The following is a 25,336-nucleotide window of genomic DNA, read 5'->3' as shown; positions in this document are numbered from 1 at the left end:
TGACTCTTGAGAAACCTGTATGCAGGTCAGGAAGCAACAGTTAAAACTGGACATGGAACAACAGACTGGTTCCAAATAGGAAAAGGAGTACGTCAAGGCTGTATATTGTCACCCTGCTTATTTAACTTATATGCAGAGTATATCATGAGAAACGCTGGGCTGGAGGAAGCACAAGCTGGAATCAAGATTGCCAGGAGAAATATCAATAACCTCAGATATGCAGATGACACCACCCTTATGGCAGAAAGTGAAGAGGAACTAAAGAGCCTCTTGAAAGTGAAAGAGGAGAGTGAAAAAGTTGGCTTAAAACTCAACATTCAGAAAACGAAGATCATGGCATCTGGTCCCATCACTTCATGGCAAATAGATGGGGAAACAATGGAAACAGTGTCAGACTTTATTTTGGGGGGCTCCAAAATCACTGCAGATGGTGACTGCAGCCATGAAATTAAAAGATGCTTACTCCTTGGAAGGAAAGTTATGACCAACCTAGACAGCATATTAAAAAGCAGAGACATTACTTTGCCAACACAGGTCCATCTAGTCAAGTCTGTGGTTTTTCCAGTAGTCATGTATGGATGTGAGAGTTGGACCATAAAGAAAGCTGAGCACTGAAGAGTTGATGCTTTTGAACTGTGGTCTTGGAGAAGACTCTTGAGAGTCCCTTGAACTGCAAGGAGATCCAACCAGTCCATCTTAAAGAAGATCAGTCCTGGGTGTTCATTGGAAGGTCTGATGTGGAAGCTGAAACTCCAATACTTTGGCTACCTGATGCGAAGAGCTGACTCATTGGAAAAGACCCTGATGCTGGGAAAGATTGAGGGCAGGAGGAGAAGGGGTCGACAGAGGATGAGATGGTTGTATGGCATCACCAGTTCAATGAATGTGAGTTTGGGTGGGCTCCGAGAGTTGGTGTTGGACAGGGAGGCCTGGTGTGCTACAGCTCATGGGGTCGCAAAGAGTTGGATATGACTGAGTGACGGAACTGAACTGAATGTTAGCAACAGAAAACTACAAAGGACTCAAGAACAATCTTACCTTTATGAAGAGAAGTATAAAACTTTATTTGAAACACATATTGTTGTTGTTCAGTCACCTGGTTGTGCCTCACTCTTTGTGACCCATGGACTGCAACACGCCACGCCACGTGTTAAGAACTAAGTAAATGGAAAGACATACAGTGTTTATAGCTTGGGAACCTCAGTGTAGGAAAGATGTGGTCCTTCCCCAAATTAATCTGTAAGTAGAATGCAATTTCAGTCAGTCTTTACAGGGTTGTTGTTTGTTTTTGTTTGTTTGCTTTCAGTGAGAGTGTTGGAAAAGGTCTCACGTTTCTGCATGTCTTACAAATAGAAGCAATACTTTTTCAAGGATGTTTGTGATGTGAACAGTGTTAGAGGACAGGGATCCTGTCTACATTCAGAGCAAAGGATAGGTTTATTTACTATCCAATATAAAAATGCCTCCATTCAGGGCAAGGCTTTGTGATGAATAATTCATGTTCCCCAAACTCAGGGTTCTTTAGGTGTGATGCAGAGGCACACTGCAGGCACAGCAGCCACCTGAGCCCCCAGCCCCCGGCACCCCTGGGACCTGAGCGCCAAGCAGAAGTGACTAAACAGGAAACCCATGCTGCTTGCTTGCCGGACCCTAAGTAATACAACCCTTTGTCTCTGACTCAAGAGTCCTGTGTCTTCTTACAGCATCCATGAAATGTGGCAAGCCAACTTGTTAGCTTCCAAGTTGGGTATAATCTCAGAGCCTTCACAGTTCTGTCTTCTTACAGCATCCATGAAATGTGGCAGGCAACTTGTTAGCTTCCAAGTTGGATATAATCTCAGAGCCTTCACAGTTCTTGACAGAGTTGTGATAAATCTCCACTTGTAAAATAATTTAGCAAATTGAATTTCAAGAGGAAACAGTAAGAATTTTGTACTGTGATTTCTCAGAAAGCTAAAAAACAAACAGACCAGCTCTTATTGCCAAGAAAGAAACTGTTCGTTGCTGATTTAACTTTTTCTCCCTAAGGATGGTAAATGAACCTATTCATTTTGTCCAAAGCCTCTCATTTTGACATTTTTGATAATAACTTTCCCTTGCCCTTGTTAGAGCTTAGCATCTCTACTTTTTTCTACTGGCATGTTAAGCTAGTTTTTTCCCCCCCGGATGTGTGCATTGTAATTTGGTTTAAATGTTTGTTTGGCAAGGCAGATTTATTTGGCTTCTTTTTAAAGGCTTAGCACCTTTCCAACTATTTTCAAGATCTCCGTACCCAGTTTACTCTAATTACATCTAAAGATATCATAATCATTTTGCTATTTACCCATAGCAAAGATAAACACAGGGTTATATGCATGAGGAAAAAACGCATGCATGCATTTTTTTCACTTCAGTTGTGTCCGGCTCTTTGCAGCTTTATGAACTGTAGCCCGCCAGGCTCCTCTGTCCATGGGATTCCCCAGGCAAGAATACTGAAGTGGGTTGCCATGTCCTCCTCCAGGGGATCTTCCCAACCCAGGAATCAGACCACCGTCTCCTGAAGCTCCTGCCTTGGCAGGCGGGTTTTTTATCACTAGCACCACCAACAGAGAGAAGAAAAGTCCCTGACTAATAATGATAATAGGATGTTTATTTTAGTACTCTGGTCTCTCCCTTTGGAGAGAAATGCACTTTGGGTGATTAAAGGTCATAAATGTAAGATTTACATCTAGTTTTGATTTTAGTGAGCTTCTGTTACAATACCTGCACTTGGGTTTAGTACGTTTTTTTCATAAACTGATAGATCATTTAGACAGCTTCAGATCCTTTTAGGAGGGAGTTGGCATGTAAATAATACATCATCAGACATGTACCCAAATGTGAAGCTCTTTTAAGATAATAGACATTAAAGAGTTATTTTTTGATAAAACATGAGGTACTTAGGCAACATTAAAAATGTCTTAAACTTAGAGTAAATGGGTAGTGCTAAAGAACCTTAAGTTTTAAATCAATGTGTTTTTTTTTTCCTGATCCTTGACATATCTTGGGAAGAGCCCAATGGCATTAAAATGCCTCCCCTTCCTATAAGTGAAGTCTTAAAACCATGGTGGGCAGCAGACAGAATTGCCCACCTTCTGTGTCTTCAGCAGTGCTGGCTGCCTGGCCCATCCAAGTAACCACCCACAGGGCAGCTCCCTGGCCGAGGGTTCCTTCTGCTACTGCTCATCTCCGCTCTGTAAGGACATGTCACTTGTCCTTTCCAGATAAAGGGGTAATACGTCTCTCCACTAGCCTATGTGTTCCTCTCTGCTGGTAAACTCTCTTCTGTGGATATAGGAAGGGGAATGTACTATTTATTTCCTAAGCAGATTTTACAGTGGCCAGTGGGCTGTTTTGGACTAGCTGATTGAGTACAGGGGTTTCCCTGGTGGCTCAAGCAGTAAAGAATCTGCCTGTAGTGCAGGAGACCGGGTTCAACCCCTGGGTTGGGAAGACCCCTGAAGGAGGGCATGGCAACCCACTCCAGTATTCCTGCCTGGAGAATTCCATGGACAGAGGAGCCTGGAGGGCTACAGTCCATAGGGTTGCAAAGACTCAGTGCAACTAACACATTGGGTACAGAATTGTTGTTCAGTCTCTAAGTTGTGCCTGACTCTTTGCGACCCCATGAACTTCAGCACTCTAGGCTTCCCTATCCTTTAGTAATCTTCCAGTATTTGCTCCAACTCATGTCTATTGAGTAGGTGATACCATCCAACCATCTCATCCTCTGTCGCCCTCTTCTCCTCTTGCCCTCAGTCTTTCCCAGCATCAGGGTCTTTTCCAAGGAGTTAGCTCTTCACATCAGATGGCCAGAATACTGGAGCTTCAGCTTCAGCATCAGTCCTTCCAATGAATATTCAGAATTGATTTCCTTTAGGATTGACTGGTTGGATCTCCTTGCAGTCCAAGGGACTCTCAAGAGTCTTCTCCAACACCACAGTTCAAAAGCATCAATTCTTCAGTGCTCAGCCTTCTTTATGGTCCAACTCTCACATTCATACATGACTGCTGGAAAAACCATAGTTTTGACTACACAGACCTTTGTCAGCCTTTTGTTATTCCAGTAATGGACTTGACTGATCACTGAACACAACATACCTTTTCATAATTTTAATGCTTCTGTGGGTTATTTCATTTTTTGTGTGCTGCTTGTCACTTCACTGTTCGTTTGCTTTCTAGGGTGCTTTTTTTTTTTTTGCCAGATTGGCTGTGAATCAAGCTGGTCAATGAAGCTTAATTTTTGCTAACTCTCCAGAATGGCTTGTTAATCCTTATTTTACATCTCACTGAGTACTGTACCATGCAGTTTCCTTCTGTTCACCCAAGGAACAGAAAACAGCTCCATGAAGAAGTAATGTGGTGGATTTAGAGTCTACCCTGAGGAGTCGCCATTTGCTTCTGATTAAAAGTAGAACATAAAATTCAAACCCGGATTTTTGCAGAACTGTTCTGAGTAAATGCCAAACCTTCCTAACTCAGAGCTCCTCTTAGGCTCTTTGCAAGTGCCTTTATCTACTTGAGAGTTCTTTTCATTTACACATTTCTTGCTACTTACTATATCTTATTTGATTTGGGTACTTTTTAAACCTAAAGAGTAACCTTTCACATTGATCTGCAAAAAAAAAAAAAAAATTCTGTTGAAAACAGACCTCATCTCACTGTATTTTCGGCAGACTTTTACTTACTTTTAGCCGTGCTTTTGCCACTCTGTCCGTTCCATCTAAAAATAAAGGGCTGATTAAAGGAAAATAGATGTAATATTGGAACTGTGTCTGCTCTTTATTAATGACTGGCATCCAGTAGCATGCACGCATCTCGTTCTCTTAAATTCTATAAAGATGTCACATGGGAGAAAAGCTTTAAAAAAATATAAATACAACCCCACATGATATCCATACTGCCAATTCTTACAGAGATCCGAGGAAAGAAAAATGCCTTCAGAGACGAACTGAAGTAGGGGGAAAAAACTACTAAAAACCTCAGTATTGTAGGTAACTGATTACGAAACATCGCCCACTGAGGAAAAGTCCCTTTCTTTTTCTAAAATTATCTTTAAATTAAAAGTTAACTAAAATCTTGGTGGGTATTTTTTTGAGAACACAATTAAAAGATATTCTTTGTAAACTTAGTTTTCTTATGGGTTAAATGCCATAGCATTTAAAGTTTTCCTTAAATTATTTGCTAAGTATTTCAAATTGATTTGATGCATTCTTTTGCTCTTACTTGATGTAGTGTCCTCAGCATAGTTAAGTGCAATTTCCTTGCTTGATGAGTTTTCTAATTTTAACCTCAAAATGAAAGGAAGGACTACTTATGCTTCTGAAAAGGTGGGGTAGCCATACTTTTCCCTGTTATTCTGACAAAGTACAAGTGAAACCCCTAGATACTCTGTAAAACAGATATAATAAGGCTGAAAGGTGGAGAAAAGAAGGCAGATCATCTATGGACCTTAAGACCCAAGGAGTGATGTGACGATTTGTTACATGGGTTTTCTTTTTGCCTCATATATTTGGCAACATATATCGAATTTAGATGCTGGGAAAGATTGAGGACATGAGGAGAAGAGGACAACAGAGAATGAGGTGGTGGAACAGCATCATCAACTCAATGGAGATGAGTTTGAGCAAACTCCAGCAGACAGTGAAGGACACGGAAGCCTGGTGTGCTGCTGTCCATGGGGTCGCAAAGAATGGGACACGACTGAGTGACTGAACAACAATCAAATTTAGAGTCGGAGAAGCCAGCAGTCAGGAAACACTAACAGGAGCAGACAAAACAGCGGTGACAATGAAAGCCTGTCCTTTTTAGCCAAAGGATCAGAAAAGGCACAGAAAACTTTTCAATAATTGCTGTCCTCCATCCAAACATCACAGAAAAAAACTACGGCCCCACCCTGCCAGCAAAGGCGGACTGGGAGGCTGGGACTTCCACCCTTGCCAGGCTCTAAGGAGGCACCCCAGACCCCTCCCTCACTGGGTGGTGTTAACAGAAAGCTGAGCAGTAGGGAGCCAAGACTTTGATTTCTACTGGGTGGTACCAAAACCTGCCACCTCCACCCCTGTGCAAGTGGCAACCACACGAGGAGTCGAGTTGCGCACCTCCCAACCACCGGGGTGGTGTCGGTAGAGACCACATAGGAAACAGTAACACTGCCCCTCCCAGCCAGGAAGACATAGGTGGGGGCCAGAACCCCCCTGCCCAGCGGCAGAGGGGAGCCGCTCTCTCAGATGTCAGTGGAGGTGTAGTGGGGAACCTCATTCTGTCTCATGTGGCAGTAATGTCACAGTCTTTCCTTTTCCTTTGCCGGAGTGGTGTCAGAGGAAAACAGCTAAAACACAAGGCTTAAATAAGATCCAGAGTCTCATAACATAATGTCCCACATGTCCAGATTTCAATGAAAAAATCACAGGTTCTTCCAAGAGCCAGAAAGATCTCAAACTGAGTGAGAAAAGGGCATTCAATAGAGGCCAACACTGAGCTAGACGACATAGAAGGTAGAATTATCTGAAAAAGGATTTAAAGCAGCCATCATCCACATGCTTCACTGAGCAGTTGTGAACAGTGAACAGGAAGTTTCAGCAAATAAATAGGACATATAATTTTGAGCTTAGTGGATATTTTAGGCTGGAAAAATAGAACTGAAACAAAAATCTCAGTGGATGGGATGAACAGCAAAATGGAGGGGACAGAGGAAGGAGTGGGTTCCCTGGACAATAGAACAATGCAAATTGCCCAAATCTTAGCAGAGAAACAGACTAAAGAAAACATAAAAACAGAGCCCTGAGGACCTGTGGGACTGTGACTACAGATTTAATGTTTGTAGCATTGGAGTCCCAGGAGAAGATGAAGAAGAGAGAAGGGCTGAAAAAGTACTGGCAGAAATAAGGGCTGCAAACTTGCAAATTTGGCAAAAGATAAAAATGTTCAGTTACAGGAAGCTAAGTGTGGTAAGCTGAATAATGGTCCTCTTAAGATAGGGATTTCCCTGGTGGCTCAGATGGCAAAAAATCTGCCTACAATGCAGGACACCCAGGTTGAATCCCTGGGTCAGGAAGATCCCCTGGAGAAGGGAATGGCAACCCATTCCAGTATTCTTGTCTGGAAAAACCCAATGGAGAGAGGATCCTGATGGGCCACAGGCCATGGGATCACAGAGTCAGACACAACTGAGTGACCAACACAGTGAATAATGGTCCCCTTAAGATATCCAAATCATAATTCCAAGGGCCTCTTAAATCAGTTACTTTACATGGTCACGGGATTTCACAAAGGTCAATTATGGATTGTTAGATGGAGAGACTCTCCTGGATTATCTGGGTGCACCCAATGTATTCACAAGAGTTCTTACAAGAGTGAAATAGGAGGGCCAGGCAAAGAGATGTAAGGATAGAAGCAGAAGGAAAGGTGATACGATGCAAGGTCACAAGACTAGATTTAAGACAGCCTCTAGAGTCTGGACGGAGAAGGCAATGGCACCCCACTCCAGTACTCTTGCCTGGAAAATCCCATGGACGGAGGAGCCTGGTAGGCTGCAGTCCATGGGGTCGCTAAGAGTCGGACACGACTGAGCAACTTCACTTTCACTTTTCACTTTCACACATTGGAGAAGGAAATGGCAACCCACTCCAGTGTTCTTGCCTGGAGAATCCCAGGGACGGGGGAGCCTGGTGGGCTTCCGTCTATGGGGTCGCACAGAGTCGGACACGACTGAAGTGACTTAGCAGCAGCTAGAAGCTGGAAAAAGTGAGAAAAGCGATTCTGACCCTTACCACCACCAGGGGAAATGCAGTGGGTCTTCTGACTTCCAGATCTATGATTTTATAAAGTTGAGATATTCTTAACTACTGCCTTGGTTCCTTTGAGCTGGTCTAGCAGAATACTGGAGACTGTATGGCTTATAAACAACATGAAGGGATTCTGGGTTTTGACAAAGATGCAAAAGCAATGAAGTGAAGGAAAGTTAGCCTTTTCGATAAATAGCCTTAGAACAGTTGGGCATCCATATGTAAAAAACAAATGAACTTTAACCTCCCTCACATCTTCTGCAAAAATTAATTCAAAATGGATCATGGTCTTAAATGTAAAACACAAAGCTATAAATCTCTTGGGAAAAAATATAAAAACAAATCTTTAAGGTATAACTAGGTAAAAAGTTTTTAGACTCAACACCAAAAGGAAAATTTGATAAATTGGATGTAACCAAAATTTAAAACTTTGCTCTGCAGAAGACTGCTAAGAGGATGAAAAGGCGAGGTACAGAGTGGGAAAAAATATTTGCAAACCATGTGTCTAACAAAGGACTAGTAAAAGTCAACAATAAAAAGAAACAAACAAGGCAATTAGGAAATAGACATTTCACTGAAGAGGATACACAGATGGCAAATAAACACATGAAAAGATGTTCAACATCATTAGCCATTAGGAAACTGCAAATTAAAACAAGATCAAAATGGCTCTACACACTTCCCAGAATGACTAAAATACAAAATAGTGACAACACCAAATGCTGGTGAGGATAGGGAAAAACTAGATCGTTCACATTGTTGTAGAAATATAAAATGTTGTAGCCACTCTGGAAATGAGTTTCTTAAAAAACTTAAACATGGACATTTATCCGAGAGAAGTCAGTAAGTATGCTCTCACAAAAATCTTTACTCAGATATTTGTAGTAGCTGTATTTTTAACAGCCAAACCTGGCTCATATGTCCTTCAACAGATGAATGGTTAAACAAATGTGGTATATCCATACCATGGAATACATATATATATACACACACACACACACACATCAGCAATAAAAAGGAGCCAGTTACTGATAAATGAAGCAAATTGAATGAATCTCCAGGGAATTGTGCTGAGTGAATAGGGTCAATCAAAAATGGTAACATACAGTATGGTACTATTTACATAATGTTCTTTAAAATGACAAAATGATAGAAATAGAGACCAGATTTGTGGTTTACAGGGGTTAAGGATGTGCTAGGGGCAGAAGGGAAGTGGGTGTGGCTGTAGAAGGGCAACCTGTATAATCCTGGTGGTGATGAAAATGTCTTGTATCTTCCCTGCATAGTTGTCAATTTCCTGGTTGTAATGTTGTACTATAGTGTTTCCAGAAATTACATTGGGAGAAACTGAGCAGTGGACACATGAGATCTCCCTGTGTTACAAGCAACTGCATATGAATCTACAAGCATCTGAAAACAAAAACGGAATTAAAAAAATTAAGGGACTTTTCTCATGGTTCAGTGGTTAAGCATCTGCCTTCCCAGCAATGAAGACGCAGACATAGAGAACTGATTATGGGCGTGGGCAGGAGGAGGAAGGAGAGGGTGAGAAGCATGGAGAGAGTAGCATGGAAGCATATACACTACCATATATAAAATAGATAGCTAATGGAAATTTCCTGTGTGACTCAGGGAACTCAGACCAGGGCTCTGTAACAACTTAGAAGGGTGGGAAAGGGTGGGACATGGGAGGAAGGTTCCAGAGGGAGGGAACATATGTATACCTATTGATGATTCATGATGATGTATGGCAGAAACCAAAGCAATATTGTAAAGTGATTATCCTTCAATTGAAAAAAAAAAATCTGCCTTCCCATGCAGGGGACAAGGGTTCCATCCCTGGTCAGGGAACCAGGATCCCACATGGCCACAGGGCAACTAAGCCCGCGTGCTCTGAACTCTGCTCACCTTAATTATAGAGCCCACATTGGGCAATAAGACCCGACACAGTTCAGTCGTGTCTGACTCTTTGCGACCCCATGGGCTGCAGCACGCCAGGCCTCCCTGTCCATCACCAACTCCTGGAGCTTGCTCAGACTCATATCCATTGAGTCAGTGATGCCATCCAACTATCTCATCCTCTGTCGTCCCCTTCTCCTCCTGCCCTCAATCTTTCCCAGCATCAGGGTCTTTTGCAATGAGTCAGTTCTTTGCATCAGGTGGCCAAAGTATTGGAGTTTCAGCTTCAGCATCAGTCCTTCCGATGATTATTCAGGGCTGATTTCCTTTAGGATTGACTGGTTTGGTCTCCTTGCAATCCACGGGTCTCTCAAGAGTCTTCTCCAACTCCACAGTTCAAAAGCATCAATTCTTCGGCACTCAGCTTTCTTTATAGTTCAACTCTCACATCCACCTGTGACCACTGGAAAAACCAAGAGCTGACACAGGCATAAATAAATAAAAAAAATTTTTTTTGAGTGAAGAGCTTTTAAAATGTTCTGTAGATCATTTCAGTTTGAAAAGTTGGGTCAGTATCATACTATACAGAACTTTCCATATCCAAATTCAGAAAGTTATTACAATGAAATTGCCTCTTAAAGTATAGTTATTCTTTGGTGGGGGTTGGGAAGGAAAGCAAGGGGTTCTGTTATATTGATCATATGTGTCCAAAAATTGTTAATACTTGTTGAACCCCAACACTGTGTAACGTCAATAGCGTTTTAAAAACAAGGACACTCTGACACAGAGAGGTGAAATACTGTCCTGATGAGCAGTGAGGCCAAGCCTGAACTGGTTCAGAAACATGCATTCTCTCTCAATGACTACACTCTTCTACCTATTCACGCTAGCTGCTTATTTCACCTCTAAACATCTTTGTGGTGCATGGCACTGACTTTAGAAAGTTTAAGCATTTTTCCTAGGCCCTGCAGTAGTACATCTGAGATTGAAATTCCAGGCCTTTGCTATCCAAATTCCATCCTGCTCCTACCTCAGCAGAAGCTATATATCAGATGACCCTCAAATCTGATCCTCAAGCCTTGTTTTGTGGGCCTGCTTAGTGATGGAAGGTAGAGTATTATTTTTCAAATCATAGTAGTAGTAGCATGTATTTAAACATAGTGACATATCATGTGAAAATCCATGTTTCCAGCTTCTCTTAAAGGAGGAAAAAAAGGAAAACATTCGCCAACACTGCATTCACGTTCCCAAGTTCCCCAAAGGAGTTAGATGTTAATACATGTGCTTCGTGGTTGCCCATTTACACGAGGCATGTTTGCCACAGTCCTTACCATTCCTTATTGCCTCCCAGATAATGCAGCCAGCCATCAGCTGCCTTTTTATCATGGCATGACACTTGTTTTCCTTAGAATAAAGGAAGGCAACATTGTTCACCTTCCTTTCTACCAAATCTGAGACGGCTTTGTGTTCTTCTGACACACTTCACTCATATATGGTAATATATGGTATCTGATCTTGCCTGACCCTGGTCAGCACTTGAATTTATGACTCACCCTTCATGACAGGGCAAAGCTGTGACTACTGCTGACACCATTGTCTCCTTCTCTTCCTCACCTGCCCACAGGGGCTTCTGTCTTCCAAGTTTTTGCAGCCTTTCTCGTCTCTTCACTAAGAATCTATTGCTGCCTTTTTTTCTTTTTTCTTTTTTTTTTTAGCACACAAGTCACATTTCTTTCTCATGGCTTTAATGTTCTACCTTTTATATTAGCAATTTGTCTAAATGTATCATCCCTAATTATAAACTATTTAAAGTTATATTTCTAAAAACCTCCATTATTAGAGAATTTATAGTTGTCATACTTAAGACTCCCATAGAATTGGAGGAGTTGAAATCATTAGTCCAACTAGGGAAAGATAGTCACTGAAATAAAATAGGCATACACAAAATAAAGTGTCTTCTTTGGCATTTCTTAAGTTAGTAATAAAGAGTATTGTGCAATTACTTCATTGCTATGGTTACTTTAATATTTCTTGCTAAAGACTTTCTGGTAGTTCTGTCAGAGTTTCAATGAGGTACTCATCAGTTGAATTAATTTCATGACACTTAATATGTGTAATAAGTAGTAATATTTCTTCTGTGGGATTCCCAGGTGGCACAGTTGGTAAAGCATCTGCCTGCCAGTGCAGGAAATGTAAGAGATGTGGGTTCGATCCCTGGGTCGGGAAGATCCGCTGGAGAAAGGAATGACAACCCACTCCAGTATTGCTGCCTGGAGAATCCCATGGACAGAGGAGCCTGGCGGGCTACAGTCCATGGGGTTACAAAAAGTCAGACACAACTCAAGTGACTTAGCACACACACATTTCTTCTGCATCCACACACGAATTTCTTCTGCATCTGGCTTTCTAACAAAGTATTCAAGGTGTTTTCAATTTTACGACTCAGAGGTCCCATCTCTCTACAAAGAAGCCCAATTCTGAATGTCTCTACTGATTCTCAGATTTGTTGTTGTTGTTTAGTCACTAAGTCATGTCTGACTCTTGTGATCCCTTGGACTGTAGCCCACCAGGTTCCTCTGACCATGGGATTTCCCAGGCAAGCACACTGGAGTGGGCTGCCATTTTCTTCTCCAGAGGGTCTTCCCCACCCAGGGTTTGAACCCAGGTCTCCTGCATTGGCAAGCAGATTCTTTACCACTGAGCCACCAGGGAAGCGCAGTTCTTAGTTACACAATCTGAAGTAGTTGATCTGTTAGGAAATGGAAGTAGAGAGTTGCACATAAGGGGAATTTACCACAAGGGAAAGGTTAATCAGTTATTCATATTGATGTACTTTGTAGTACTTAGCACCTTGTTGTTACAGAACAGACATTCAGAAGGAGCTAATAATATTCCATGTGGAACTCCTAAGTAATTCACTACTGTATTATGCTTAGAAGTGTTTTTTTTCTTCCTGTCCAAACTGTAAATGACAAGAGGCTGCTTGTTTGTAGCCATTGTGTTAGGATTGAGGGATGATGGAAAGTTCCAGGAAGATGATAAGCTTTCAAGCTGGGCATGTGACTAGTGCTGATAGAAGATGGGGGTGGGTGGGGGATTGCGGGAATGGAAAGCTGCTTGGGATGCAAGCTGTGGGCTCTACGCCCATCTCGCTGCCAATCCCTGTTATCTTTATTTGCAGGGAAGGTCTGAGAAGGCTGAGATGCAGCTTGGTTTTCACCAGACCCAGACATCAGTGACTTCTTAACTCATAATGCCACTGTGGGAGAAACTGGAGCATTTGCAGGAGAGAAGGAAGGTGATGGAGTGAGTGAAAGGGTGTGGAACAGAGTAATAAGAGAGGATAAGAGCTTGTACTGTGGAGCCAGACTATTTGTTGCTATGTGTCTGCCTCCCTGCCCCGCCCCCATCAGCTCTGTGACCTCGAGCAAATAATTAACCTCTCTAAATGTCAGTTTCCACGTCTGTAAAATGGGGATAATAACTGTATTTCCCTCATAAGGTGTTGTCATATGAAAGGTACATAGAACACGCCTGGCATAAGATGTCAGCCACTGTTAGTGTTTCTGTTACAGAAGGGGAGGCTCACAGAGCCGGGACCAGAAGACAGGCTTGTTCTGTCCTGTACCAGACAGTCAATGTTTCCTTTCATAAGTAGCAACATCTTTTCACTGTACAATTTTTTTTTCCCCTTCTTTGTCAATTGCTCTTTTTATTCTGTACCTGCAAGGTCATCTGAAACAGCCTGTCTTTTAATGTAATAAGTCAGGAGCCTAGAAAATAGATAAAATAAGGCAGGACAAAGAATGGCAAGTCAAAGCTCTGCATGCTTTTGGGACGCTTATCAATGTATGCTTTCAGACGTCTCTTTGGAAAACCTATTTCCAGCTTTAGATGTTTTTTCAGGCTTGGTCTTTGCACTAAACCCAAATATCTTGTCATTTCCGAAAAATGTCCATCCGTGACTTATAAAATATTATAGAGATCTTTGGCTCTGTTGGAAAAGGCCTTAGTTCTTATCTCTACTTCATTAGGGACTAGAGAAGAAAAGCCTTCATATTATAATAGAATTTATTGTCCCCAGTTCTTTTCAAGACACTTGTTTTTAAAGATATTTTTCATACTAGATTCAAATCACTTTTTAAGTTGATTTTATTAAACAGATTCAAACTTTATCACTTTATCTCAAGAAATGAAAGAATGAAAGCGTTAGTCATTCAGTTGTGTCTGACTCTTCCTGACCCCATGGACTGTAGCCCACCAGACTCCTCTGTCCATGGAATTCTCCAGGCAAGAATACTAGAGTAGGTTGCCATTCCCTTCTCCAGGGGATCTTCCCAACCCAGGGATTGAACTTGGGTCTCTTATGTCTCCTGCATTGGCAGGCAGTTTTTTTTTTGTTTCCCACTAGTGCCACCTACGAAGTCCTATCTCAAGAAACAAGTACATAAAAAATAATATGCAACTGAGTACGTAATTTGAATCCAGAGACTCTGACATTGAAAGAAATAAACTAGCAGACACTTGCTGTATTTTTTCTAGTTCTGTGTGTCAGGAGTTTTGCTGAAAACATTGATAGTAATTTTCCTTCCCTGTAAGGAAAACTATTCTTGAGTTCAGGGATTTCATAAACCCAGTTCCATGCACTGGGCTTGATTCCTGTGGGCCAGACAAGTAGGCTGGTTCTCTCCATGTGTACCAGGTGGGAGTCCTGTCTTCAAGGAGCTGCTCTTCCAGCCCCCAGTGTGGCTCCTTAGAGTAGACTTAGGGATGGAGGAGAAGGAGCGGAGAGAATTATGAGATGAGGTATTCATGTTGCCATGGAGGCAGTTGGGACTGAGAAGTGAACAGAGGAGTGAAGGAGGTTGAAAGACTTTTGAGATGGCAGGGAAGGGTGACTTGAGCTCTGACTGCTCTTTATTATCCAATATCTTCTCTCTTTCCTGTTCTTTCAGCAGCTGCAGACTTTATCTCTGATGTGGGGGGCTATGGAGAGCAGGTTATGAAGTCGTGAGGAGTAAAAGTGGGGATGTTTCTTTCCCTGTCTCTTGCCCCCTCCTCCTCCTCACTCTTGATCCCTTCCCACCTTGTCACATAGAACTGACATCCCCACTGGGTTGCAGAGTGGAAGCCTGGGAAGGGAGTTCCAGAAGAAAATGAAGCAACTTTGTTTTCTTCCTCTCTTCTGGTCTCCTTTACCACTTCATTTCTTTCTAGGTCTCATGGGAACGGGAGGTCCAAATGAGGAAGAAGGAATGCCTCCTCTGCCCTTTTCACCTCCCCTCTTCCTCCTGGCCTCGATGCCAGCAGTTACCCCCTTGCCACACAGAAACACACACAGTCACATACATACACACTTACACTGTAGGTCCATCTTGAGGTGTGCATGTGTGTGTAGGACGGGGGTAATTAGGGCTCCAATAGACAGAGGTTTGAGAACATAAAACTGGATGTTGTAATCAAAAGAAGACCTTAAAATTGTGAGGGGAAAAATCAGATGATTCAGCTATTGGCCTAAAATGGAGTCCAGAGAACTAGTTCTAAAATTTTAGTGAAATTGTTAGTCGTTCAGTTGTGTCCAACTCTTTTCAACCTTATGGATTATAGCCCACCAGGTTCCTCTGTCCATGGGATCTTCCAGGCAAGAATACTGGAGTGGCTTGCCATTTCCTTCTCCAAGGAATCTTCACAACCCAGGGATCGAACCCATGTCTCCCGCGCTGCAGGCAGATTCTTTACCATCTGAGCCACCAGGGAAACCAACAATAAAGCAGAAGATTCCAACTGACTGGGTCAAAAAGACTGCAAAAGCCTTGAAAAGTGAATTCTAACTGGGCAGATGGGAAAAGGGGGCCAAGGAGCAGAGCATGTTCCTGGCAGAGGTAGCAGCTTTATGCAGGTAATAGCGTTAGCTAGCACAAGAAACCAGAGAAGGCAATGGCATCCCACTCCAGTACTCTTGCCTGGAAAATCCCATGGACGGAGGAGCCTGGTGGGCTACAGTCCATGGGGTCGCTAAGAGTTGGACACAACTGAGCAACTTACTTTCACTTTTCACTCTCATGCATTGGAGAAGGAAATGGCAACCCACTCCAGTGTTCTTGCCTGGAGAATGTCAGGAACGAGGGATCCTGGTGGACTGCCGTCTATGGGGTCGCACAGAGTCCGACATGACTGAAGCGACTTAGCAGCAGCAGCAGCAGGGCAAGAAACTCAGATGGGTACCAGAAATGAGTGAGCCAGAGGGTCTCAAAGCCCTCTCAGAAGGTCAGCAGATGGTACAGAGATGGGTAAAACCTCATGCATTTCCTTTTATTCTACTTTAGCAACAGCACTGCCATGCAGTGTTCAAAAGCACCTGGTGCTTGGCTGCAGTATCTGGGGGACAATAGGGAGTGGTAAGGACTGTGGCCAACAGAGAGCACATGCCTCATCTAAAGGGCAGCAGTTCAAGAGCTTCACTCAGTTGCTGCTTTGGGGAATTTGGGAATACAAGTCCAACGCTGAGAGATTTTATATTCCACATGATATACACTAGGCCCTGTTCTGTGCGTGCTAAGTCGCTTCAATCGTGTCTGATTCTTTGCGACCCTTTAGACTGTAGGCCACCAGGCTCCTCTGTCCATGGGATTCTCCAGGCAAGAATACTGTAGTGAGTTGCCATTTTGTCCTTCAAGGGATCTTCCCAACCCAAGGATCGAACCCGTGTCTCCTATGGCTCCTGCATTGCAGGTGAATTCTTTACCGCTGAGCTACTGGGAAAGCCCAGGCCCTGTTCTAAATGCTTAATATACTCATTTAGCACATCTCCAAAAATGTAGTGAAGGTTTCCCCAAACCTGTTGCCTCAACCAGTTCATGACAGACTTCCTGGGATGTGCAGCTCAGCAGTATCTTCTCTTTGCACTTTTTCCCCTTCATGTACTAGTATTTCCTGAATGCTTTGTACCCCAGATGACAGAATGATATTCTCTTATGAAGGATATTGCCTTGAGAGAGAGGAGAGTGCTTCCAAGGTAGGATTGGGTACTTCTGGCTCTCTTTGATTAGCAGTCCCTCTCAAGGATTATTTAGGAAATGCTGCCCACAACAATGTCAGTCTGTTCTGGTCTCCCACTAATCTAATGTTTGACTTTCAGCACCGTGCTCACATTGTTTCCAAACTTCTGCACCAAACTTTGAATTTTGATTCAGTTAATCTTTTGTGTTTTTATAACAGGCCTTCTTCAATGCGGTGCTTTTCTTTTATATCCAACAAATTGTTCCTGATTTCTAAATGCATAGAAAGAAACTGAAACTTGTGGGGAAAAGTACAGCCAATCTTTTTTAATACCTGGAGAAATTTTTTTCCAGAAAAGCCACTGCACTGAGAGGGTACCAGTTGGTATTCAAATCTGAGTCAGGACAGATGTTTGCCACATACAGTGATGAAAGTGCATGCCAGTGCTTTTTCACCTTTTGGAAAATAGTGGCCCAGGAGGGATGGGATTTGAATATTACTGAATATTCCTCACTAACCACTTTTGTGGCTGAAATCCTGAAGAAAAACTCATAGTAAAGTTTCCCTGATGCTGGGAAGGATTGAAGTCAAAAGGAGAAGGGGGCGGCAGAGGATGAGATGGTTAGACAGCATCACCTTCTCAATGGACGTGAATTTGAGCAAACTCTAGGAGATGACTGAGGACAGAGGAGTCTGGCGTGCTGCTGTCCACGGAGTCACAAAGAGTCAGACAAGACTTAGAGACTGAACAACAAAATAGAAATGAATAGCTCCCAAACTGAAACAGGAAGAATGAAGTACGACTGGACAGAGAAGATGTGGAGGAAACTGGTTTAAAAGATGCAGTGACAGACCAGCAGATCAAGAGCGACTCAGAGTTTTTACAAGTTTTCACATGGTTCTAGCTTTGTTTTGTTTTTCTGGGAAGGCATATCCTTGAGGGTTTGAATAATATTCACTTGGTTGGTCTCCAGAACTCCAAGGCAGGGCCACGTGTAGCTGGGACTTAGGAGCAGTTAGTGAAGTAGGGACCAAAGGTTGAAGGTGAAACATGGACCCAAAAGGTATCACAAATGTGAGATCCAGATCTTGAGCAGGAAGCCTGGTGGCCAGTTCCACACACCATCACGATGTGGGCTGTGTGTAACCAGCAAGCCCTCTGCTGTATTCTAGATTTCCGTTTCCAGCATCTCTAAGTGTATTCACAGTATTCAAAGATGAAAGGAATCGGTGACAAACACAAACAACCGGTGTTCTCAGCGCAAGCTGTAGATACACAGAAGAGTAATTTAAGGAGGAAGAGTCCTGAAGGAACAGGAGGGGTTGGAAGGTGTGAGGCCCTCTTAGGTATCTGCACCTGCAGACTTTTCAGCCTTTCCTCGTCTGTAGAAGGAAGCTGCTGAGCTAGATGGTTCCCTAGCCTGTGGTTCTCAGACTTGAATGTGCACGCAGATTGCCCGGGCATCCTGTGACATTGCACCTTCTCAGTTCCTAAGTCTCGGGTGGGGTTGAGGTTTGCTGTTCTGACGGGCTTCCGGTGCTGCTGCTAGGCCACAGACCACATGGCGTTCAGCTCGCTCTGCGTGATCTCTCAGCCCAGGCTTCCACAAGCTCTGCATGTCTGTGAGCGTGTGATCATCTGGCATTTCAGAAAGACAGGAAGATGGCAGCAAACATGCCTGCCGTGGCAGTCACTCTTCTCATTCTTCATAATCAACTTCATCAGAAACCCTTTATGTGCCTAATTATGCATGACAATTTCACATGCTTTACAAAGAGAACTAACTCGATTTGGCCCCCGCGTTATCAGACTTGACAGCCTAAGACAGCTGGAGAAATATGCGTAGAGACAGTAATAAATATTGAGGCAGTAATAAATATGGAGTGATAAATATTCATCCATATATTAATATAAAACATTAAAATAAAAAAGGTTATGTATTTAGCATGGGCCTTAGGATATTATAGGGCTTCCCTGGTGGCTCAGAGGTTAAAGCATTTGCCTACAATGCGGGAGACCCGGGTTCTATCCCTGGATCGGGAAGATCCCCTGGAGAAGGCAATGGCAACCCGCTCCAGTATTCTTGCCTGGAGAATCCCATGGACGGAGGAGCGTGGTAGGCTACAGTCCATGGGGTCGCAAAGAGTCGGACACGACTGAGCAACTTCACTTCACTTCACTTCACTTAGGATATTTATCTTTCTTACAGTGTTTGTACCTTTTCAAAATCTGAGAAACTAAAAATGCTGACTGTAATTTTTATTTAAAGAAAGAGAGTTTCTGTTTTTCAGATGGTGGCTGGGGAAGGGGAGGGTCCCTTTATAAGGTTTCTTGTTATTGTTGTTTTATTTATTTTTAGCTTCACTAACATCAAAAGCAATATTCTACGAGCCCCATGTGCCTAACCCTGATTACCATATATGTGTGTCTTGGCCTGATTTTGTGTTGCTCAATGCTGAGCATGTGGACACAGTTTCATTAACCTCAGGTCTTTCTACCTAAGGACCTTAAGCCCATCAAGTCATTCTCACATAGTCCTTGGGAAGCAAAAGAGGCAGGACCAGATATTGTTATCTCTGAATCGTGGGTGCTTCTGGTCTGTCCGGAGTCTCGTGGTAATTAACTCACACGGGAAGGCTTAGATTCCATTCTACTTCTTCTATACATGTGCTAGACTCACCCAAGGTCTTGGCTGCCTTGGTGGAGAAAGGGATCCAACGAGTGGCCATTGCCAACATTCTCTCCTGACAGCAGAACAAATTTTGTTACTGATGGGCCACCCACCCACTGGAGATTACATTCAGGTCCCCACGGTGCTGAGCAGGTTTGTTACAACTTATCACAGTGATTTCAGATTCATCCCTTTCATTGATTTCTTCTAGCCGAGAAACGGCTGAAAGAATTATCACAGAGCTAGAAAATGGTCACATCTCACCAAGGATGCCTGTGTCAGATATTAGTCATCATGGGATTAGAGACAGTTGGCTTATTGCTTTATACTTTCTTGATTCAAGTAATATAATATTTAGTGATGACTATGTATGGGCTTCCCAGGTGGCGCTAGTGGTAAAGAACCCGCTTGCCAATGCAGGAGACAGAAGAGATGTGGGTTCGATCCTGGGTCGGGAGGATCCCCTAGAGGAAAGCATGGTAGCCCACTACAGTAGAATCCTATGGACAGAGGAGCCTGGCAGGCTACTATGATCCATTGGGTCACAAAGAGCTGGACACGACTGAAGTGACTTAGCACTCATGCATACGTGTATGGACTTAGGAATGCAGAGGTACAGATAAACTGTATCTGGCCACAGCGCTAGGCAACAGCAGTGTATTATCCAAAATGATTTGCGTGAGGTGTACCTCTGGAGTCAGGTACCCTTGCATTTGAAACTTGGCTTCGCCACTCACTGGCTGTGTCACTTACCTTTTCCAAACCTCCGTTTCCCCATCTGTAGAATCAGCATAACAATAGAACAGATTCCATGGAATTCTCAGGAGATCCCATGAGATGAGGGTGTATGGAATGTGCAGCACAGGGCCTGCAAATATTAATAGGAAGCCTTGTAACTGGTAATTTTTAGTAATCATAGTAAAACTATTACAAATGACAGCATCTGAAATCATTTGAGTCTTGAAAGAGAGCAGAGATTCTAAATTCAGCATTTTCATATTATTTCATGAGTGAGTATTAGTGTGGGAGTTTGTATCTAGGTTAATGAGAATGTCACACTCTGTTTATTAGGAATAAAGCTGTTATTGAAGCAAAGCCTGCATTAATTAGGCTCAACTTCATCTTTCATTCAGTTATGTCACATACAGCTGTTGTTTCCCTCGTTTTGTAAAATTAACTAGAAAGAGTGAAGGCAGTCTGCTCAGATTAAAGAAGACATAAAAACCCTGAGTAATTATTAGAGCCAGAAGCTAAGCCTTTATGAAGCCACAGTGGCAACACTATGTATTTTGCATTAGTGTCTGGTAATAGACCTTTGTGGGCACCGGGAGCTGTGCAGGCCAGATCGAGGGCACTGAGTAGCTGGTTGCCCCTCAAAGCTAGTTGAGAGCAGAGGGGGAGGGGTATCTGGAACTCCATCTTAGGAAGTGAGGTGATGCCATTTGCTGCAGACAGGGTGGGAATGTGGGTGAGGCGCTCCAAGGACCCCATACTTCCATAAATGGAATCCAAAGCCTGCCAACTGTATATTGTAAGACTGAAAGGCAGGACCAAGCAAGGGCAGGAGGCAGCTGAATGGAAACCCACGAAGCCAAAATGAGCCATTTAAGGTGGAAGAGGGGAAGCAGAGCCCCAGGAAAGTCCCTCAGCTCAGAAACCTGTTCAGTAACACTTTTTATAGAGTGCTTGTGGCTTCTGGGCAAGTGGAGGTTGACCCAGCTTGGCACAAACGGAAGCCAGTTCTTCCCCAAATTCAGTGTGCACGTGGCTTACCTGTTCAAATGTAGATTCTAATTCAGTAGGTCTGAGATTCTGCATTTCACACAAGCCACAGGTATGGTTGGCGATGCGAGGCCGGGGACTACACTTTGATCGCATGAATGCGTGATAAGTCGATTCAGTTGTGTCTGACTCTTTGCGACCCCATGGACTGTAGCCCACCAGGCTCCTCTGTCCATAGGATTCTCTAGGCAAGAATACTGGACTGGGTTGCCATGCCCTCCTCCAGGGGATCTTCCCAACCCAGGGATCCAACCCAAGTCTCTTGTGTCTCCTGCATTGGCAGGAGAGTTCTTTACCACTAGCCCTACCTGGCAAGCCCATATTTTGAGTAGCAAGGGTTTAACCCACTCTCTCTACCTGCATTCCATTCTTGGTCACCACCTCTTTATATTTAACCCCGCTCTTGTACCTGAACTCCAGCCACTCTTGCACTCCACCTACACCTGCAATCCACGTCTCCTACTAATTCTCCAGGGCATAACTCATCTCTCTCTACCTCCTCCGTGGCTTCACCTGTGCTGTAATGTGGCTGAAGAAGCATACACTGCTGTACGAGTAGGTCTCGCTTTCATCTCCATGGGCCCTTCTTCCTTGTCGGTTTACTCTTTCACTCTCCTGGAGGACTTATTCCTCCTCCCTACTCTCCTGTCAGACCTCCACTACTTCCTTCCCCACCCTTGCTGCTGCTACTGCTGCTAAGTCGATTCAGTCGTGTCCGACTCTGTGCGACCCCATAGAGGGCAGCCCACCAGGCTCCCCCGTCCCTGGAATTCTCCAGGCAGGAACACTGGAGTGGGTTGCCATTTCCTTGCCCACCCTTAGTGTCAGCTAATATCCCTGCCTCCATTTTTCTTCTTTGTATCATGACTTAGAAAAGAATTTCCTCCTGTTTCCTCTGCTGGATCTGGATGTTTGTGTGTGAGTCACTGGCCCAGGCCTTCTGTGCAGCAGCCATGGGAACACTGGGCATGCTCTGATTCATCGCGCATCATGGTGGTCACTTCGGGGCCTAGGGTGACCAGCCCCTCTCTGACTTGCCTTCCTACCACTCTCCACGGAGTGGCAATGTCCACAGTTGGCCCCTGATCGCCCTCCAACCTCTATCCTATCCTGCACCACCAGCGCCCAGCCCCCAGCCCCCTCAGCCCCCTCAGCCCCCCACCATGCCCAACCCCATCCCCCCAGCTCCCACCCAGCCACGCCCACTTCCCCTCCCAGCCCCGACCCAGTCCCAGCCCCTCCTACTCCCTCACCCAGCCCCTCCCACCACCTTCAGGGCTCTGCTCAGCATATTTTACCCCCTGAGATCTTTCCCAGCTCCCTACTTAAAGTAGTGCCTACCCCAGGGCAGCACTCAGCTCCATACTGGCTTCTGTTATTTTCCTCAGTGATTATTATAACTGTTTCGTCAGAAGGCTGATTTGTCTCCCGCCTGCACCAGAAAGCCCCAGAGGGCTGGGAATTGTGTGTCTCCATCAGTATTGAAACTCCACCTGGAATAGTGGCCAGCACATGACAACTCCCCTTGAATATCTCAACAGATGCTAGAGTGGATGTCAAAGTGTTAGTTGCTTAGCCATGTCAGACTGTTTGCGACCCCATGGGCTGTAGCCTGCCAGGCTCCTCTGCCTGTGGGATTCTGCAGGCAAGAATACTGGAGTGGATTGCCATGCCCTCCTCCAGGGGATCTTCACGACCCAGGGATCCAACCCAGGTCTTCCACATTGCAGGCAGATTCTTTACCATCTCAGCCACCAGGAACATGTGGTTAAACTAGAACAGAATCAGAAAAAGCCAGTCAGTAAAAACTACATACCAACATATGTATTCATAAAGCCACTCTGTTGTTCGTTGCTCAGTTGTGTCTGACTCTTCGTGACCCCATGGACTGCAGCACACCAGATTTCCCAGTCCTTCACTGTCTCCAGGAGTTTGCTCAAGTTCATGTTCATTGAGTCGGTAATGCCATCGACTCACTCTGGATCATTTGAATTGACATGGCTACCTGTTTTGGGACTCTTTTTCACCTGACTGTGCTGAATGTAATAGAAATCATTGAGCCTTCCAAGCCCTTGGGGGATCAGGAGGGAAAATGACTAGCATTAAATTCTTTCCAGAAATTCCTGTCCTTCCTTTTCTCTTCAGTTTCTTTCAGGGAGGTCAGTAGTTAAGTCAGGATTTAACCCAGCACCTGCTCAGGGCTGTGGGGCTTCCTATCTTCATGTGGGACATGGACAAAGAGCTGTAACCTGTTAGCACTTAACAACAGTTCCTCAAGCCAAATGCCCACTTCCCTTAGGGCTGATGGTGAAGAATCCACCTGCAATGCAGGATACTCGAGTTCCATCCCTGGGTCAGGAAGATCCCCTTGGAGAAGGGAATGGCAACCCACTCCAGTATTCTTGCCTGGAGAATCCCATGGACTGAGAAGCCTGGTGGGCTATAGTCCATAGGGTCGCAGAGCGTCAAACATGACTGAGCAACTGACACTTTCACACTTTTACACACTTCAGCCTGTACATAGGTTTTATTACTTGTGTCTCTCTGTATCTTATGTGTTGGTAACTTGGTTTCCTGAACTGAGCCTCTTTGCTTTTGTATAACATAGAGGTCTATCAGTGTTAGACTCATTAGAAAAGACCCTGATGCTGGCAAAGATTGAAGGCTGGAGGAAAAGGGGATGACAGAGGACGAAATGGTTGGATGGCATCACCGACTCAATGGACGTGAGTTTGAGTAAACTCCTGGAGATGGTGAAGGACAGGGAAGCCTGGCGTACTGCAGTCCATGGGGTCGCAAAGAGTCAGACATGAATGAGCGACTGAACAACAACTATCAGTATTTAACTCAAAATAGTTATTGCTCTACTTAGGAACAGGTGCTTTTCCCAAACCCTGTTTCTGTTATAGTTGTTTAGAGCTTGAAATGCAGCTTCGTGGTTTTAATAACAATGGTGTGGCTGGTGTGGAAACCTTCCAGAGCTCACGGCTTTGCTGAGCTGTCTTGCTTAGTATTTGAGAATGGGGAATTCCCCACAGAAGGGCAAAGAGGAGAGAATTTCCATTGCTTTTCTATGTTGAAAGCAAACCCTTTGCCAGTGTGATCTTTCACCCTTTTCCTCCTAACCAGACACTCTCCCTCATATTCTGCTGCACCTTTCTCTTGCAGGTCCAGCCAGGGGGCTCTTAGCTCACATGGTCAGGGGCCCTAGGACATGGGATGGGGGCTGGGGAGCTCCTGTCTTGCTGACCTCTGCATAGTCTGAGCTGGCAGGCCATGGAGGGACCACCACCTTGCTCACTATTTCCCTTTGCTCTTTCTCGAATTGGTTTGCATTTTATTTCTTTCTAAGAAATAGCTCTTTCTTTTCTCTTTTAAACTCTGTCAAAAAGGGGGAAAAAAATCACATTGGTTTACCTCAATTGGTACTTTTTGTAAGACTATTCAGTCTAGTTATTGGGTCATTCTTTTTCACTCAATGCTTTTTACTTCTGCCTAATAGTTTAAGATACCTTCTTAGATCCTCAATCTACAAAAACAGAATATTAAATTTGTGATTATGTTCCTCAAACTTGAATCACGCATCCTCTTGGAGGAAGTGATCTTTGTAAGTGATACAGATTTATCTTAACCGTAGGAAACCATGCTAACAAAAATACGGCATTTTTCAAGATGAAGATGTAAAATAGTATGGCTAAATCTATTATAACAATTATCACACAGTTCTATGCAGTTGGGGAAGGTCCCCTGGAGAAGGAAATGGCAACCCACTCCAGTATTTTTGCCTGGGAAATCTCATGGACAGAGGAACCTGGCAGGCTACCGTCCATGGCGTCACAAAGAGTCAGACATGACTGCACAACTGAGCACACAGACAGACTTTTGTTCCAGTCTGTTCCAGATAAAATATATCTTTATTCTGATAACACTGTCATCTTCTTGAGGCATGAAACCATTTTTGTTTTTGTTTTTGTTTTAACCTCTAAGAACCTTGCATGCTGGAAGGTACACATGTTTGTGATTCGAAGTTAACCCATAGTTACCGTTAGTCTGTGAGAAGAGATGGAATGAAGTTATGAGTAAGACATAAAGCATGGGTGTAATTAGTAATCATTGACAGCACATGTGATTAATGCAATCATTTTTACTTTACTACTGGAATAAAATTTGTGATAATAC

General features: G+C 43.8%; 1 protein-coding gene across 5 annotated transcripts in view; it reads left to right on the top strand.

The window, feature by feature from the left end:
- Positions 1 to 25,336, top strand: part of PAG1 (phosphoprotein membrane anchor with glycosphingolipid microdomains 1) — a 160,033-nt gene that overhangs the window by 25,484 nt on the left and 109,213 nt on the right. The window lies entirely within an intron of this gene.

Source organism: Bos taurus, chromosome 14 (assembly GCF_002263795.3).
Source record: "Bos taurus isolate L1 Dominette 01449 registration number 42190680 breed Hereford chromosome 14, ARS-UCD2.0, whole genome shotgun sequence".
NCBI lineage: Eukaryota > Metazoa > Chordata > Mammalia > Artiodactyla > Bovidae > Bos > Bos taurus.
This window is presented reverse-complemented; position numbering and strand designations above follow the sequence as displayed.